Source organism: Chiloscyllium plagiosum, unplaced genomic scaffold (assembly GCF_037043375.1).
Source record: "Chiloscyllium plagiosum isolate Xiang-an unplaced genomic scaffold, Cpla_swu_hap1 HiC_scaffold_45, whole genome shotgun sequence".
Classification (NCBI taxonomy): Eukaryota; Metazoa; Chordata; class Chondrichthyes; order Orectolobiformes; family Hemiscylliidae; genus Chiloscyllium; species Chiloscyllium plagiosum.
Genome location: NW_028270183.1, coordinates 51,670,253 through 51,688,278, shown reverse-complemented (window position 1 = coordinate 51,688,278; position 18,026 = coordinate 51,670,253).

Genomic DNA, 18,026 nt, shown 5'->3' with positions numbered 1-18,026 from the left:
CTTTCCGTGTCCCAGTCGCCAAGGATGACTAGTTTAAACTATCACCCCAACACCACCTTCTCCAGGTTGAAGTCTTCACTGTGTGGAAGAAACTGATACTGAGCAGATGCGAGCAAATGCAACTGCCACCGCCAGTGTCGGAAACACAGATCCAAATAGCAAAGTCATCTTTTAAACCCAGCACTGCAAAGTTAAGGGCTCAACACGCTCCACTTGTACCACTCAGCTGTCTTAGAAAGATGCACCGGAAATCGCTATGGTAGTATAAACGGGGACAACCATTCCCTTGAGCAGGAGCACACTCAACCGAGGAATTTCTTGCGCCTCTGTACCATCACAGAAGGACAAGACGCTCACCTATTGCATCACTGGAGCCAGAGAGGAACTCTGCACACTCATTCCCATCCCCATTTCCGGTTGGATCTGGGCGGCTGTGCCGATGTTAAGCTAAAATGCTATTGAAGCAAACATTTCAGCAATATCCTGTACTGTCCCCCGAGTCTTTGATGTTTTGTCGAAATCGATCAATCTCAGTTTTCAACATTCTCATTCTCTGAGGACATCGAACTGAAAGATTCAGCTCATTCCGAGTTCCTACATGTCTGTCACTGTTCGCTGGGTACTGATATTGTACATTTGCTGTTCTTCCGAACATTTCCTCTGCTAGTATACTTATTGCTGCTTGCAAGCATCCTGTCCTGCGGTTACTGTGATCGTGGTTGTCGGTATTTTGCATTATGACCACAGCAACCTCGATTTGAAACCAAATCACGGCACTAAGGTTTCTCTCCGTTGTCCTTTTTGTGACACATGCTAAGAAATTAATTGTTTTACCTTCAAATTCCGCTCTCTCACATCTCTGCGTTTCATATATCAGGATTCAAACACACCCGTTGTCGGAGATTCCTCTCCTTCCCACGATCATTCCGTCCCTCCTCCCATTTCTCTGAGGCAATGCACAATCTATCACTCTCTTTTACGTTCATACTGTTCTGTCTGTGCTGCAGTGACTGTTGTTGGGTGAACGTGCCCCAATACCACCATCGGGACCTGCAAACAAATCGATCCATTTGGATACCGCGGTTGTGAAATCAATCCCCATGTAGCAGCTTTTACTGACATAGGCCAGAGACAACTGGAGCGTCAGGCTCATGGAAAATACCCAGCGCAGTTTTGGTGAAAAGACATTTTATTGTTAAAGATCAGCTTTCATGGCTTTCTGTGTTGGTCTTGTGATAATTTCATGGGACTGATAATCCAGAGACCGAGGTAATAGTCTGGGTACTCGGGCTTGAATCCCACCATGCCATAATTGTCAAATTTGGATTAAAAAATTATCTGCAAGGAAGAATCTAATGACTACTATAGATCCATTGACAATTGCTGAAAAAAAAAATCTGTTTCACTGATGTCATTTCGGGATGGAATTTGCTATCCTTACATGGCCTGGGCTGCATGTGATTTCAGACTCATAGCAATATGGTTGAGTCTCAACTGCCCTCTGGGCAATTCGGAATGGGTAATAAATTCTGCTTAGCCAGAATCACCCTCATACTAATCCAGAAATATTACAACAAATGCTCATTAGGCTCAAGCAAGAACATTGTGTGCAGTTTTGCAAGTCACATTATCGCAGGGCTGTGATCACACTGAGAAAATTGCAGGAGATATTTACCGGGATACAGTTTGGGTTGAAGAGTTTCAGTTGTGAAGAAAGACAGGACAGAGTGGAATGTTTGTCGCAGTGCAAAGGAGATGTATACAAGACATAATTGAGTTAGGGCACGGACAGGGTTGAATAAACGAGTTTCCATTGATGGAGGGACCGATCAGCAGGGGCCAGAGACTTAAGGAGAAAGACAGAAACGTTTGAGAAGATGTGCGAAAAAGCTTTATCAGCCAGTGGTTGGTTGGAATTTGGAATACACTGTCTGCATTTTTCAGAGCGTCAGAAAGCTTCATAACCTGAATAAATATTCAGATGTGAACTTTTGATGCCAAGACATATAAGGCTGTGGGGTAAGCATTCTGAAATGGGATTCAGTTCATTAGGCAGTTATTTTTGACAAGTATGGCCACATTGAGTTGAAGGGCCTCCTTTGACACTCTTGTCCTCGGTAGTATAATGGTTAGTGTCCCCGCCTGTCACAGGGCTCAATTCTCCGCTGGGGACAGTGTAAACGTTTTAAAACTGTCGCTCCATTCCCAAGAGCGGGTATTGATACCTGTCCTTTCCATTCTCGATGGGGCATATCACACGAAGGATAGTGCTGCCTGAATAAAGGTGGGGAAGGACTGCAACTCTCAGGGAGGCAGAGTGTCAGTGAACGGCCAAACAAGTGACTTCTGCAAACTTCACCTTGTGACTGTGTTGGAATGAAAAGCATTTGACAGACTTGTTCCGGATTGAAGTGTTTACTAGAAGCAGGAAGCTGAGGAAGAAACAACATAAACGCATTCAAGTTTGAGTGCATAAACATTTCCTGCAGCACGAATTAAATTGTAAAGGACAGAGTCGCGTTTCGATACAGTGAATTTGGGTTCATTTGTTTTGATGAGGCTGTTACCAGTGTATAAACCCATAAAAAAAGATACAGCATTTGCTCAGTATGATGGAAAATTGTCTCAGTAATTCGCACTGCTGTTCAGAGGAAGGGTTAGGTTGATTGGCAAAGTTAAATTGCCCTCTCGTGTCCAGGGAGTGAATTAAGTAAGTTAGGTGAATTAGCCATGGGTAACGCGGGGATAAGGTCAGCAGTCACAGGACGTCAGGTTATACTCCAACAGGTTTATTTGAAATCATAAGGGGGAGGGATTCCCCTTCTTCAGGTGAAATATAAGGAAATAGGGAGGGGAGCTTGGTATGGGTGAGATGCTCTTCAGAGAATCAACACCGGCTAAATTGACTGAAATGCTCTTTCTGCACTGTAGAATTTTGTGATTCTATGAATTGTTAATGACGGTGTTTACTGAGGTGTAAAGCCATTAGATAAGATGCTGATGGGGGTGTACTGAGGATGAGATTTTATTCACTTGTCTTCTTTGAAACTTGAGAACAGTTATCCCTGAACCAAGGAAGACTTAGTGGGGGCATTCAGGTTATGAAATGTTTGGACAGAGTAAATAGGTGGAAAATTCCCTCTTTCAAGTAAGTAAACATCTAGAAGTCAGGCATTCAATACCTTTGATAAACCCTTTGAAGGACAAAGCAATGATGAGAACAGAATCGCTGTCACTCCGAGAATCTGTTTTTCAAAATATTTGGACATTTGGTGACATACAAGGAATACATTTCACAAGGAGAGAGACAGCGTGTGCCTAGGTAAAGGTGCAGAGGTGGGGTGTAGTCGGTCGGAAGTTGCGGGGAAACAATGTCTAAGTGGGTTGACTTTAAATGTAAAGAAATTTCGTGAACGTGTGCAGCTGAATAAGATTCGGTTTCAAAAACTCTGCATTTTGAAAGATTTGGCATAATATTCCACCAACAGCATTGTAAATGGAACTGAGTGAGTTTTTATTTATTGTGAAGAAGAATATATTACACAATGAATAGGAAGTGACCAGTTGCTTGGAGATCGACTTCCTGCTTTCATCACATGCGTTAAGAATGTGAGAACAAACACCATGATGTTTAGTCCATTTAATCCTCATTGAAATCTGCCAAAACAACGAGCAAAGAAACTGGTGGGTTTTATTTTGCACTTTAACCCTCTGTTTTTCTAAGCAGTATTTTCCTTAAGCTGAAATAAAGTCAGAGCAAATTTGAATACAACATTAATCGTTCCAATGAGATATATCTAATTCACTTCTGATTATTACAATGAACATTGTGAGGTTTCAGAAAAATTAAAATGAAACGAACAAATCAGCATTTCTTGCGATTTAATCCAATTCAGGTTCGGCCATTGAGCGACAACATCGCCTTTATTTCCCTCACGATGGCTTCTTCACGTGAGAGAGAAAGTGACTGAAGAAATTATGTGTCAAATGTCGGTGTAAATATGACGGTAAATTTTGTCCTGAGTTATGACTCAGAATGTATCACTGACAGCTATTCATTCTGACCAGCATGGTTATTTATTGGAATTTCCTCTTATTATAATTCAAGTGAAAGCAGAAACACAATGGTGTGGATTCGATTCCGCTCTGGAACGTTCTCATCCATGACGTTCACCACATGTAACCTGATGAGGTCACATGTCACCCCTCTACAAAATGAGAGATGATGGTGGTGGGTTATTATACCGCTGTGCTCCACATTCACGGGTTCGAGTCACACTCTGGTTGTTAACTTTACACACCGCTCTGGCAGTTTTTCTTTGCACCTCACACCTCTGGTATACACTGTATCGAGAATCTTGTTCTGGTCCTTCACTGCACGGGAGATTCACAAATAATCGACACCACATTAAAGTCGAAATGAAGAGTGAGAGCAGTCATTCTATTCAATTGTAGATTAAATTGGTGTCATGGGAAGGAACGCATTTTTTTTTTCCGCCCTGCATTCCATCTTGTCTTTCTATGAATTTACATTGAAAGAAAGAGAATAAAATAACAAGAGATTGGGAGCACAAGTTTATCCAGTGGGGTTGTTCATGAGTATTTTAACCTAACACTTCTCACAAAGATCTGTCATTATTTCAAACAGTCACTCGGAATTGGAACCGCAGAAAATTTCTCCAATGGAAATAAATTCTTTCTTTCACAAATTTCTGCTGTGCGTGAATCATACAACAATCCATCATCCAGCGTGATCACTGACTTTCCAACTGTGTAAGATCTAGCAACTTCCTTCAGCAATCGCAGCTTCTGTACACAGCCACCTGTGCTGTGCCCAGTGTCATTTGTTGCCCCTGATCTGTCTGATCTGTTTAATAAACCTTTTCTGTCACTTCATCACATCCCCTCATAATTCTGAACTCATGAATAAAATAAGGCGTTAGACGAAATGTTAAACTAAGTGGAAGTATGCTATTCAGCCCAAGGAGTCTGCTCAACCATTCAACGAACTCAAGGTTGATCTGTTTTGGAGAAGCCGGTGTTGGACTGGGGTGTTCAAAGTTAAAAATTACACAACACCTGATAGTCACCTGACGATTACCTGATGAAGGAGTGATGCTCCGAAAGCTAGTGTGCTTCAAATTAAACCAATTGGACTATAACCTAGTGTTGTGTGATTTTTAACATAGTTGATCTGATAATCTTGAATTCCTTTCTGCTCACTTAGCTCGACAAAGTTTCATCATCTTTCTGATTAACTATCTGGCACAGTTTTAAAATACCAAACCACACAGTCTCAACAGCGGTTACTGGAAAATGCCACAGATTCTTTGACCCCTGAGCAAAGAAATTACTCCTCATTTCTGAATAAAATCGGCAATATCTAATTCTGAGATTATGTCCTCTGGTTGCACGCCTCAGAGCATAGGGCAAGCCACCTGCCCGGATCTACCCTGTCAAGATCCCACGAATATTGAACATTTATAATTGTTATTATGTGATTATAGAGCTCCCCTCCTCCTCCTTTGTTTCAAGGAGAATAATGCTGGAAATGTGTTGCTGGAAAAGCGCAGCAGGTCAGGCAGCATCCAGGGAACAGGAGAATCGACGTTTCGGGCATAAGCCCTTCTTCAGGAATGGGGAAAGTTTGTCCAGCAGGCTAAGATAAAAGGTAGGGAGGAGGGACTTGGGAGAGGGGCGTCGGAAATGTGATAGGTGGAAAGAGGTCAAGGTGAGGGTGATAGGTCAGACTGGGGTGGGGGCGGAGAGGTCGGGAAGAAGATCTCAGGATATGCAGGTCTTTGGACTCCTCCATCGTCAGACCACAACAAAACGACGGTTGGAGGAAGAACGCCTCATCTTCCAGCTAGGAACCCTCCAACCACAAGGGATGAACTCGGATTTCACCAGTTTCCTCATTTCCCCTCCCCCCACCCTGTCTCAGTCAAATCCATCAAATTCAGCACCGCCTTCCTAACCTGAGATCTTCTTCCCGACCTCTCCGCCCCCACCCCAGTCTGACCTATCACCCTCACCTTGACCTCTTTCCACCTATCACATTTCCGACGCCCCTCTCCCAAGTCCCTCCTCCCTACCTTTTATCTTAGCCTGCTGGACAAACTTTCCCCATTCCTGAAGAAGGGCTTATGCCCGAAATGTCGATTCTCCTGTTCCCTGGATGCTGCCTGACCTGCTGCGCTTTTCCAGCAACACATTTCCAGCTCTGGTCTCCAGCATCTGCAGACCTCAGTTTCTCCTCAAGGAGAATAATCCCAGCCTAACCAATCATTCCACGAAGTTCTACTGTATGCAGAGTTAGCAACATGTTAGTAAGTTTGTGCTGTCCCTTACAGCGTCCTTACATATTATTAAGGCAGGTGGAGAAATTTCGGCGAGGAAACGGGTAGAAATTTCAGGCGCAGACGGGAATTGGCACTTGAAATCAGAAAGCGATTAGAATCGGATTGATCCACAGAAGGACCAAATACAGCGAAGATAACTCTGACAAATGAGAATCTAATCATAAACGATTGACATTCAATGGCTTCATTGTAACTGAATTCCTCCGTGTAATCATCCTGGGAACTCGTATTTAGGAAAAATGGAACCTGACCGACCATATAAAGAAGTTGACGACAAAAACCTGTCCGTGGGTCGACTTTGTTTGATTATTAACTCAACTCTTGTCTCCGTGAAGCCTATACCGTCCGCAACGCACAAATTAGATGTTTAACAGAACTCTCTCCATTTGCCGAGGTGGGTGCAGCTTCAATGCCACTGAGGGAACTGGGCTCCCTCCACGACAATGCAGCCACTTAACTGTATATTGTTCAACACCTGAATATTTATTCCCTTAACTGCTAAGGCACAATTGCAGCAGAGTGCACCACATAGAAGATTCACTGGAGTAAGTCATCCAGGCTTTGTTGACAGAACCTTCAAAGCTCAAAAATTGTACCGACTAGAAGGACAAGGTTGAAGATGCACTGAACCTTCACCATTTGCAAATTACCCTCCAAGGCACATACCAGCATGACCTGGAGAGGAATCAGTGGTAAATTCATTGAGTGGTGAAGTAGGTTGATGGGCAAAGATTTATACTTCAGCCCTCTATCCTTCATCTTTCAATTTTTAAAAATGTAGGTTATTGCATGAACCAGACTTGTGCTCATTCCTTTGGTTGTTTCCGAAACTGGCCGTTGCTAAAGATCGAATATCATCCACAGTCTGTGGTCAACAATAGAAAATATCCAAAAAACCTCTCGAACAACTGATCTTCCTGTCTAACAATCTTCAGGGATCTGTGAATTTCCACTTCAAGATCTCTTTGTTCCTGTGCACCACTCAGAATCCTCACTGTTATTGTTACAACTCCCCAAATTCACTACCACTCATTGGTCTGGATTCAATTCCATTCGCCATTTTCCTTTCCACCTGATGGATACATCCCTGCGGTCCCTGACATTATTCATCATAGTCAACTACACGACTATGTATCGTTACTAAACTTCTAAATCATGACTCCTCATAAAAAAGTTTGAATTATTGATCTACATCAGGAAACAGTGGTACTTCACTGGGAACAAGCATCCAAACATGGTTCCTTGCTGCATGTGATGAGCAACTGCCATGTTCCAATCTCCAAGAGTTGCTAGCCCAGGATCTCGCCACTACATTTGCAGATGACACAAAGATTGGTAGAGTAGCCAGAAAACATAGGGGGCTGTCAAATAATGAAGGGGAATATAGATAGACAGAAGAGTTGAGCGGAGAAGTGGCAAATGGTGTTCCATTCAAGCAAATGTGAGGTGATGATTTTGGGGAAGTCTAATTCCAGAGCCAAGTATACAGTAAACGGAAGAGCCTTGGGCAAACTTGTTGAGAAGAGAGATCTGGGAGTTCAGGTCCTTTATAACCTGAAGGTGACTGCACAGGTGGATAGAGTGGTCAAGAAGGTATATGGCATGCTTGCCTTCACCGGATAGGGCATTGAGTATAAGAGCAGGCAAGTCCTGCTAAAATTGTACAAGAGATTGTTTCGGCTGCGTTTAGCATACTCTGTACAGTTCTGGTCGCCAAATTACCAAAATTATGTGGACGTTTAGGAGAGAATGCGGAGATGTTTTACACAGGTGTTGCCTGGTATGGAAGATTCAAGCTCTGAAGAGAGGTTGAGTAGGTTACTTCTGCTTTCATTAGAAAAAACGAGATCTACAATATCATGAAGGGTACAGACAGGGTGGATAGAGATAAGCTTTTTCCCAAGATGAGGGATTCAATAATGAGAGGTCACGCGTTCAATGAGAGATGTGAAACGTTTAAGGGAGACAGACATGGAAAGTATTTTACACAGAGGGTGGTAGGTGCTGGAATGCGTCGCCAGCAGATATGGTAAACGTAGGCATGGTAGATTCATTTCAGGTGCGTCTGGACAGATGCATGAGTAATTGAGAAGCAGAGGGATACGGATGCTTAGAAATTGGGCGCATGTTTAGATAGTTGATTTGGACCGGCTCAGTCTCGGCTGTCCAAAGGGCCTGTTCCTGGGCTGCACATTTTCTGTATTCTTTGTTCTTCTTTGTTCACTACACTACCAACTGTGGATTACAGGTGAAGTAGTGTTACTTCTGCAATCATAACTACTTATGCAAGGTAAATGAACTTGCAATTGTTTCAACCAAGAGCTGAGTCACAAGAATGATACCTATATGAAGGAAATATTTAATTGTTTTCATATGAGCTAAAATGTGCATACAAGAATGAAAGGTGTCTGCAAACAATGGTATATGGTACAGACAAATAGATAAGGTGCTGTGAGGATGTAGGTTAAGCAAGATATGCATGTACAAGCAGTAGTTATAAGCGTTTGTTTCCCATTTCTGCAAAAACAACAAACAAACCGCCATTAAAAGGTCGTAAGGTTCAATATGGTTGGGGTAAGGGAGGAAATGTCACAAGTGGGGTAAATAGATCGCAGTGAAGGAGGATATACCTAACAGTTGACCACAGCAGGATGTGGTGAAAAGGCCAAGTAAAACCTCCACTTTGTCATGCACAAGGCCGGATAAGGCAAGAGAGAAACAATAGTAATGGGCACCGGGTTTGGAGTAGTGAATCCTATGTATTTGCTAAACTCTGCGAGTCCATTTCAGGCACCACGCTTGCAAGCGTATAATAAACATACTGATTGCTTCAGATCTTGTCTCGCATGAAATTATTGAAGTGAGTGGGCTTAGTTTCACACAATTGGGGGATCGTCTGCGATATTCTTCCATCGCCGGGGGGAGTGGCTAGCCCTGGACACTGGGAAGATGCCTCTCATTCACAATTGAGGAGCGTTTTCTTGTCCAGGTTTTGTCTGCTCCCTTGGGCGGCTGGTACGAATCCCACAGGAGAGACATCTGAATCAGACAGTGAAAGAAGGTCGGTGAAAAATATGGAAAAGAAGGAGCCAGGCAACTCTGTTCACAGACCAATGTCAGAAAACTGACTTTTAAATATTAACTTGGTGGCCGGGAAAAGTGGTATTTAATCGCTGAGGGACTGGTGAGGGCCCCGAGAAATGGAGGGTCGGCAGAGTAAGTCGAACTGTCACGGAGTAAAGGAAGAAAAAATCCCTGGTAACATTCCTCCTGAAAGTCCGTTGTGGAGGATGTTGAGGGAATGGAGAAGTAACACTTGTACAAGGGAAAAAGGTAAAAAGAAATGATTAAATATTGTTGTTTAGTATGGACAAAAGAACCAATCCTTCATCCAGCTGTCTTCTGGCCAAAGTATGATTCGGATGAGGATTGGGTATGTCAGTATTTAGATTTGTATGCGAATAAAAAAACAAACTTTTAGTCAAGAGGAGGCGGACTATGCATCCTGTTGGAAGGGCAGTTTGGGAATGATGGTAGTAAATCCAAAGGATTCCCCATCTGCCCCACACAGTCCCTGAGATCCTTTTGCCTGGTTGCATTCCTGCCCCCCGTACCATAAATTCAGATTAGGCAAAAATGGGGGAGGAGGAGAGACAGACAGACAGGGACAGGGAACGGATGACCCACAAGAGGAGAACGAAGAGGCGGTGGAGGGGGATGTTGTTGTTCCCAACCATCAATCTGCAACAAAAGGAAGGGAAGATAAAGTAGATGTAGAGGAGGCCTCTGGAGTATCTAAATGAAAGCCTAAGGGCGTAAAACAAAAACAAAAAAGGGGAAGAATATAAAGACTTATCCCCTTAGGGAGGTACTAATAGGGGACAAAGAGATTAGGTTTGTAAGTGCCCTCTTTACCAGTGTGGAGGTCAGAACATTTAAAAAGGAGATGAAGGTCCTGGTTGAGGATCCGGTAGGGCTGTCGGAACAAATTGATCAATTCTTGGGGCCCAGTCTGTATACGTGGGCTGAGTTAATGTCTATTTTGAATGTACTATTTACTGGGGAAGAAAGGGGACTTATACCAGGAGCAGCCATTAAAATATGGGACAGGGAACTTCCCATTGGGGATGGGAATACTGGACAGGGAGAGACGGAGTTTCCACTCTGAGACACCCAGTGGGAAAATCAAAACCCGGAGCATTGAGAAGAAATAATGGAATTGAAAGACCTGATTCTAAAATGAATAAGAGAGGCAGTTCCGAAGTCGCAGAATTTGACTAAAGCCTTTGAAGTTAAAGAGGAGAAAGATGAGACACCCTCAGCTTTCTTGCAAAGATTAAGAGACTCAATGCGGAATACTTTGGAATGAACCCTGAGGACCCAGTGGCACAGGGTCTTTTAAAAGTATATTTTGTGACAAAGGAATGGCCAGACACAGAGGAAGATACTGAAGATAGAAGGGAGGAGTGAAACACCATTAGATGATTTGTTAAGAGAGGCACAGAAAGTGTTTGTAAAGAGAGAGGATGAGAGACAAAAAAAGGTGAAAATGGTGGTAGCTACGGTTGATGAGGTAGTTAAGGAAAGAATGGAACCAATAGTGAGCAACTGGACCGGCGGGTGGCATCATGTAGGACAGAGAGGAAGAGGGAGAGGGAGAGGAAAAGGGGGAGCATTTGATAGAGGGTTTGGGCGACAGGGGCAGAGATGGAAGTCTCCGCAGGCAGGATGCTGTTATTGCAGAAACTCGGGCATTTTAAGCGGGAGTGTCCTGATCTACACAGGGAAGAAAGGGCAATTCCGCTTATGAATTTGATGTAGAATAGGGGTGTCAGGGGTTCCTGCCCCCGGGGAGCCACCAAGAACACTTGATCAACTTGAAGGTGGGACCCTGTGGGGAAGAGGTAGTCTTCCTAGTAGATACGGGGGGCAGCACCATCATCGCTGAATTTTAAATCAAAGAAAGTAGGAATGTCAACACGGTCAATCACTGTTTCCGGGGTAAAAGGGGAAGGATTTACTGTTCCAGTATTTGAACCTATGATGATAGAAGGTCCGAAGGATACAGTCACAGGGGAACTGTTGTATATCCCTGATATAGGAAGTAACTTACTAGGGAGAGATTTAATTATCCTCTTAGGACTGGAGATTTGAATTCAGGAAAAAGAACTGGTTGCACAAATGGCAATGTGGACAGAAGTTGTGGAGAGAGAGATAGACTCTATTATATGGGCGAGAGAAGGCAATCGTGAAAAATACAGATCCATCCCTTATAAATAAGTTTAAAAAGGAAAGGGGACGTTGTTTATGAGTGACAATATCCCATTTCCATAGAAGGCAAACGAAGACTGCAGCCAGTAATTGAGGGGCTAGAGATGGACTGTTGGAGCCGTGTATGTCTCCTTATAAGATCCTAATTCTACCAGTGTGAAAATTCGATGGAACTTATCGACTGGTGTCGGATTTGAGAATATTGAATCGAGTAGAACAGGTCAGGCACCCAGTGGTGCCAAATCCCTATATGTTATTAAGTAAGATCTCTCATGACCACAAATGGTTTAGTGTGATAGATTTAAAAAATGCCTTTTGGGGTTGTCCCTTGGGGGAGGAAAATAGGGAATGGGAAGATCCCAAGACAGGACGGAAATAGGAATACCGGTGGATCGTGCTCCCCCAGGGGTTTACGCAATCCCCGAATTTATTTAGACAGATGTTAGAACAAATATTGGAGAAATTTAGCAGCCCCAAGGGAACTACTCTGTTGCAGTATGTAGACGACCTCTTAATAACAGGAAAGAGAAGAGAAAGAGTAGTAGAAGCCACTAAAAGAATATTGAATTTCCTGGGTCAGCAAGGACTGCGATTATCTAAAAACAAAATATAATATGTGGAGTGAGAAGTGCAATACTTGGGACATTTAGTTAGTGAGAGAAAGCGAAAGATCAGCCCGGAATAGTTAGAGGGAATAGTGGGGATTCCGCTGCCTAGGACTAAACGGGAATTACGTAATTTTGGGGGGTTTAACGGGATATTGCAGATTGTGGATTAATTCTTATGCTCAAAAGACGAATAAATTATGTCTCAAACTAATAGAGGAGGAACCAAAGTGTCTGAGTTGGGAAGAAGAGGAAAAATAACTATACAAGTAATTCAGAACAGATCTAATCCATCCCCCCATGTTAGCCTTACCTTCTCTAGATTAACCTTTCCAGCTCTTTGATACTGTAGATAAGGGAGCGGCTTTGGGAGTATTAACTCAGAGGTTGGGAGGAATGTAACAGCCAGTAGCATATCTTTCGAAGCTATTGGATCCAGTATCCCGGGGGTGGCCTGAGAGTGTACAGGCCGTGGCTGCCACTGCACTGTTAGTGGAGGAAAGCAGGAAGCTTACATTTGGGGGAGCCCTAATAGTAAGCACCCCACACCAAGTGATAACGATCCTAAACCAAAAAGCTGGGCGATGGTTGACAGACTCGCGGGTTCTGAAATAAGAGGCAATATTAATAGAAAATGATGATCTTGTGTTGGTCACGGACAATTGTTTAAATCCAGCTGCCTTTCTTTGGAAAGGGGAAGGAGACTCTCCTCAGAATCCAGGGCACGACTGCCTTGACATTATAGAATAACAAACTAAGGTCTGCATGGACCTGAGAGACGTTCCACTTCATGCAGGAGCCTGACATTTTATAGACGGATCCTCCCGGGTGAGTGAAGGGAAAAGACATAATGGGTATGCAGTCGTAGAGGGGACAAAAGGTAGTGTGGTGGAGGCAGGAAGGTTGCCAAATGGGTGGTCAGCTCAGACCTGCGAACTGTATGCATTGGAAAGAGCCCTTAGGGCGTTAGAAAATAAAGAGGGAGCAGCATACACTGACTCTAAATATGCATTTGGTGTTGTGCACACTGTTGGAAAGATATGGCAGGAAAGAGGACTGGTCAATCGCCGGGGGAAGGAATTAGCACATGAGGAGTTGATTAAACGGGTCTTGGCGTCCCTATTACTCCCCCAAGAAATAGTGGTAGTGCATGTAAATGGTCATCAGAAAGGAAATGAACCAGAAGTTAGGGAGAATAGATTAGCCGATGAAGTGGCTAAGGAAGCAGGCCTGGAGCCACAAGGAGTGCAAATTCATTCCCTAATACCTGCTGTCCCTGATCCCCGGAAGCTCGTATACTTACTGAAGGAGAAGAAAAAGAATTGAAAGATTTGGGGGCTGCAAAAAACAGCAGATGGGCAATGGGTGTTACCTGATGGAAGGGAAATGTTAAACCAAATGATGATGCGAGTGATTATGGCCGTCCTACATCAAGGCAACCATTGGGGAGTACAAGCAATGTGTGATTTAGTTCTTAGGGAATATGGATGTAAAGGAATATATACAATTGCTAAACAAATATGTAAGGGATGTATAATATGCAGAAAGGTAAATAAGAAAGTCTTGAGAAAACCGACCCCGGAAGGAAGAGACCCGGGATTGAGACCCTTCCAGAGTATACAAGTAGATTATACTGAACTACCCAGAGTAGGAAGACTAAAATATATGCTGGTCATCGTAGATCATCTATTTAGTTGGGTTGAGGCATACCCCCTAGCTACTGCCACTGCGAGTGTGGTGTCTAAAACAATATTAGAGCACATAATTCCCTGATATGGGCTAGTGAACCGTATAGATTCCTACCAAGGAACTCTTTTTACTCTAAAGTGCTACAGGGAGTAATGAAAGGGTTGGGAATTTCCTGGGAGTTCCATGCTCCATGGCACCCACCACCATCAGGAAGGTTTGAGAGAATGAACCAAACACTCAAACGACAGCTCTCTAAATTGATAATAGAAACCAGACTGCCTTGGACCAAATGTTTACCTATAACTCTCTTGCGAGTACGAACAGCCCCAAGGAAAGATTTGGGACTAACCCCGATGAAATCATATTTGGATTACCTTATCTGGGAACGAACGGAGAATTGACAATTTCCGAAACTAAAGACTTGTTCTAAAGAAATATATACTGGGCTTGTTCTTTGTCTCTCCTCAGGAAACAGACTTTATTGGCACAGACTCCGCCCCCCTTGAATTCACCGTCCATCCCATCCTGCCGGGAGATTGGGGCTTAGTAAAATCATGGACAGAGACTAAATTGCAGCCGGACTGGGAAGGGCTGTATCAGGATCCTTTGATTACCGAAACAACAATAAGGACAGCGGAGAAAGGCTGGACTGACTACACTCGGATCAAAGGGCCAGTGAAATCTCCATTTGAGGAAGAAGTCTGGACAGCCGAATCAACGCAAGACCCGCTGAAACTCAGGGTGAAGACACTTAGAGTAACTGATTATACAGTGGCGACGCGAGCGCGGGATTATTTCTGTAAGATTGTGTATTAAGTTTTTTTGTGCTCCAGCACAATTTTTTGAATGCTGGGGATGCTTAGAGTTATGATGCTAGCTCTCTTAGTATTGGGATTTTGTCAAATATAATTTTCATATGTGTTATTAGTGGTCCCTAAGTCTGATAATCAGCAAGTAATAGACCTGATGCATGTAGCTTAGTAAATTGTGGGGATGTAGATAATCAGAGACAGTACCGCAGCTCAGAGATACATCTTAAGTCCTTTGGGGATGGTACTTGGTATAATGGTCTCGTCACAGTACACCGGGCCCCCTTCCGACCAGCTCGCGATTGTCCCGATAAAAAGTGTAACCCAATATACCTAATGATAAAGAAAACCACATGGCTCAAAGCAATTCTGGGAGAGAGGGGCACCTATGAAATACAATTAGATGAAACATTTGGGATCGAATTGTAAGCAAACGGGAAGGATTTCTCCGGCTGTTGTTTTCAAATTAGCGTAGGACAGGGAAAACGGGCAGAACTATTGGATAATAAGGTACAACTTTTCACCCCTCCCGATGATCCTAAAGTAGTAAAAATTATAGAGATGAAGGACTTGAAACAGACCATTGAAATATAAACTGGATACGGGGATGCAAATGCCTGGGTTGAATCGGTAAAGTATACTGTAAAAAGTCTGAACAAAAGCAATTGCTATGGATGTGCCTCCGGTAGGCCAGTGGCCCAGGTGGTTCCCTTTCCACTCGGGTGGAAGCGAGACAGGAAGGGCATGAAATGTATGATAGCCCTGTAACAGGATAAGACTGCATGGAATGATAGGAATTGTACCTCCCTATCTCTGATGTTCGCTCCCTTGGAGAAGAAAGATTCAAAAGCCCCCCTATGTTTTCAGCCGCAGTTGGAATCACACGTCGTGTGTGGGTAGACGAGGTACAAGTCGGTCTAGAGATTTGGGGGAGCTGAAAGCATGTACAGAGATTAAGAATGTCACCGAAACGTACAAGGGAGGGAACTAATCAGCACCAATGGCTCCCCGAGCGGATCTGTGGTGGTACTGTGGAGGCAAAATATTGAGACCCACCCTACCACCGGATTGGAGAGGGATATGTGCAATTGTTCAATTGGGCAATTCCATTTACCCTGTAATTTGAGAAGGAAATGATAGTGGGGAAAAAGGAAGAGTAAGAGATCACTGTTAGACACTTCTTTCGATGACAGGATTTATCTTGATTCTGTAGGAGTCCCTAGGAGGCTACCTGATGAGTTCAAGGCTCGTAATCAGATTGCAGAAGGCTTTGAGTCAGCTCTCTTTTGGTGGGTAACAATTAATAGAAATGTAGATTGGATAAATTACATTTTATATAATCAACAGCGATTTATAAATTATACAAGAGATGCGGTTAAAGGAACATCAGAACAGCTTGATGTGACAAATAAGATGGCATGGGCAAACAGAATGGCCCTTGATATGATTTTAGCAGAAAAGGGGTGTGTATGTGTGATGTTAGGAGGAAGCTGTTGCACCTTTATTCCTAATAACACTGCGCCTGATGGTTCAATTACTCGGGCCTTACGGGGATTGACTACTTTAGCAGAGGAACTGGCTGAGAATTCGGGAGTAGACACATCTCTCACGGGATGGCGTGAATCCTGGTTTGAAAAATGGAATGGTGGGTGGTTTCCATCCTTACTTCCCTGATAGTAGTAGCCGGGGTATTGGTAGCCATTGGCTGTTGTATCATGCCCTGTATACGAAGACTGATTCAGACAGCCTTAATAAAACAGATACCACTAAAATGGAATCAGGCAGAGGAACTTTGTCGATTAAATAATGAGGGGATGAGTGAGACCAAGATGGATGAAATCTCTAGAATGATGCTTGCAAATTTTGGGGGCAATGCATAAAAGAAAAATGCAGAAGATAAGAAATGGTAATTAAAGAAAAAGGGTGAAATTTGGGATATAGGTAAAGTAGTGTCACTTCTGCAACATAATTATTTATGCAAGGTTTATGCACTCACACCGTGTATAATGGTTTCAACCAAGAGCTGAGTCAACAAGAATGAAAACTATGTAAAAACAATGACTGCAGATGCTGGAAACCAGATTCTGGATTAGTGGTTCTGGAAGAGCACAGCATTTCAGGCAGCATCCAAGTAGCTTCGAAATCGACGTTTCGGGCAAATGCCAGAAACGTCGATTTCGAAGCTACTTGGATGCTGCCTGAACTGCTGTGCTCTTCCAGCACTACTCATCAAGAATGAAAACTATGTGAAGGAAATATATAATTGTTTTTGTATTAGCTAAAATGTGCATACAAGAATGAAACGTGCCTGCAGACAATGGTAGATGTTACAGACAAATAGATAAGATGCTGTGAGAATGCAGGTTAAGCCAGATATGCTTGTACAAGCAGTAGTTATAAGCATCTGTTTCCCACTTTTGCAAAAACACAAAAACAAACCCCAATTAAAAGGTCATAAGGATCAATATGGTTAGAGAAAGGGAGCAAATGTCACAAGTGGGGGATTTAGATAGTAGTGATGGAGGATATACCTAACAATGGGCCACAGCAGGATGTGGTGAAATGGCCAAGTAAAACTTGTGAGTAGAAAGTGAGGTCTGCAGATGCTGGAGATCAGAGCTGGAAATGTGTTGCTGGAAAAGCGCAGCAGGTCAGGCAGCATCCAGGGAACAGGAGAATCGACGTTTCGGCAAGGGCTTATGCCCGAAACGTCGATTCTCCTGTTCCCTGGATGCTGCCTGACCTGCTGCGCTTTTCCAGCAACAGATTTCCAGCAAGTAAAACTTGTACTTTGTTATGCACAAGGCCGGATAAGGCAAGAGAGAAACAATAGTAATGGATACCGGGTTTGGAGTAGTGAATCCTATATAAGATATGTATTTGCTAAACTCTGTGTGCCTTATTCCAGGCACCACGCTTGCAAGCGTCTAATAAACAAACTGATTGCTTCAGATCTTGTCTTGGGCTGAAATTATTGAAGTAAGTGAGCTTTGTTTCTCACAGTCTTTAATTTAAATGTACTGTGCTTTCTATTTTCTCAACTTCTCATATTAATTGCCCTCGTTTTCTTCTTAACTTTGAGACAAATCTCAAAATTCCGGACACAATAACAGCGATATGAATGATAAATTAGTATCTGGACAAGAGAACCAATGAATAGCTACATAGACCTCTTGAACATGTGGTCTGGGCATTGAGAACAGAGGATCAGTGGTTAGCACTTGTGTCTTACAGTGTTATGCGCTTGTGTTTGATTCCATCCTTGGCCACATGTTTGTGTAGAGTTTACA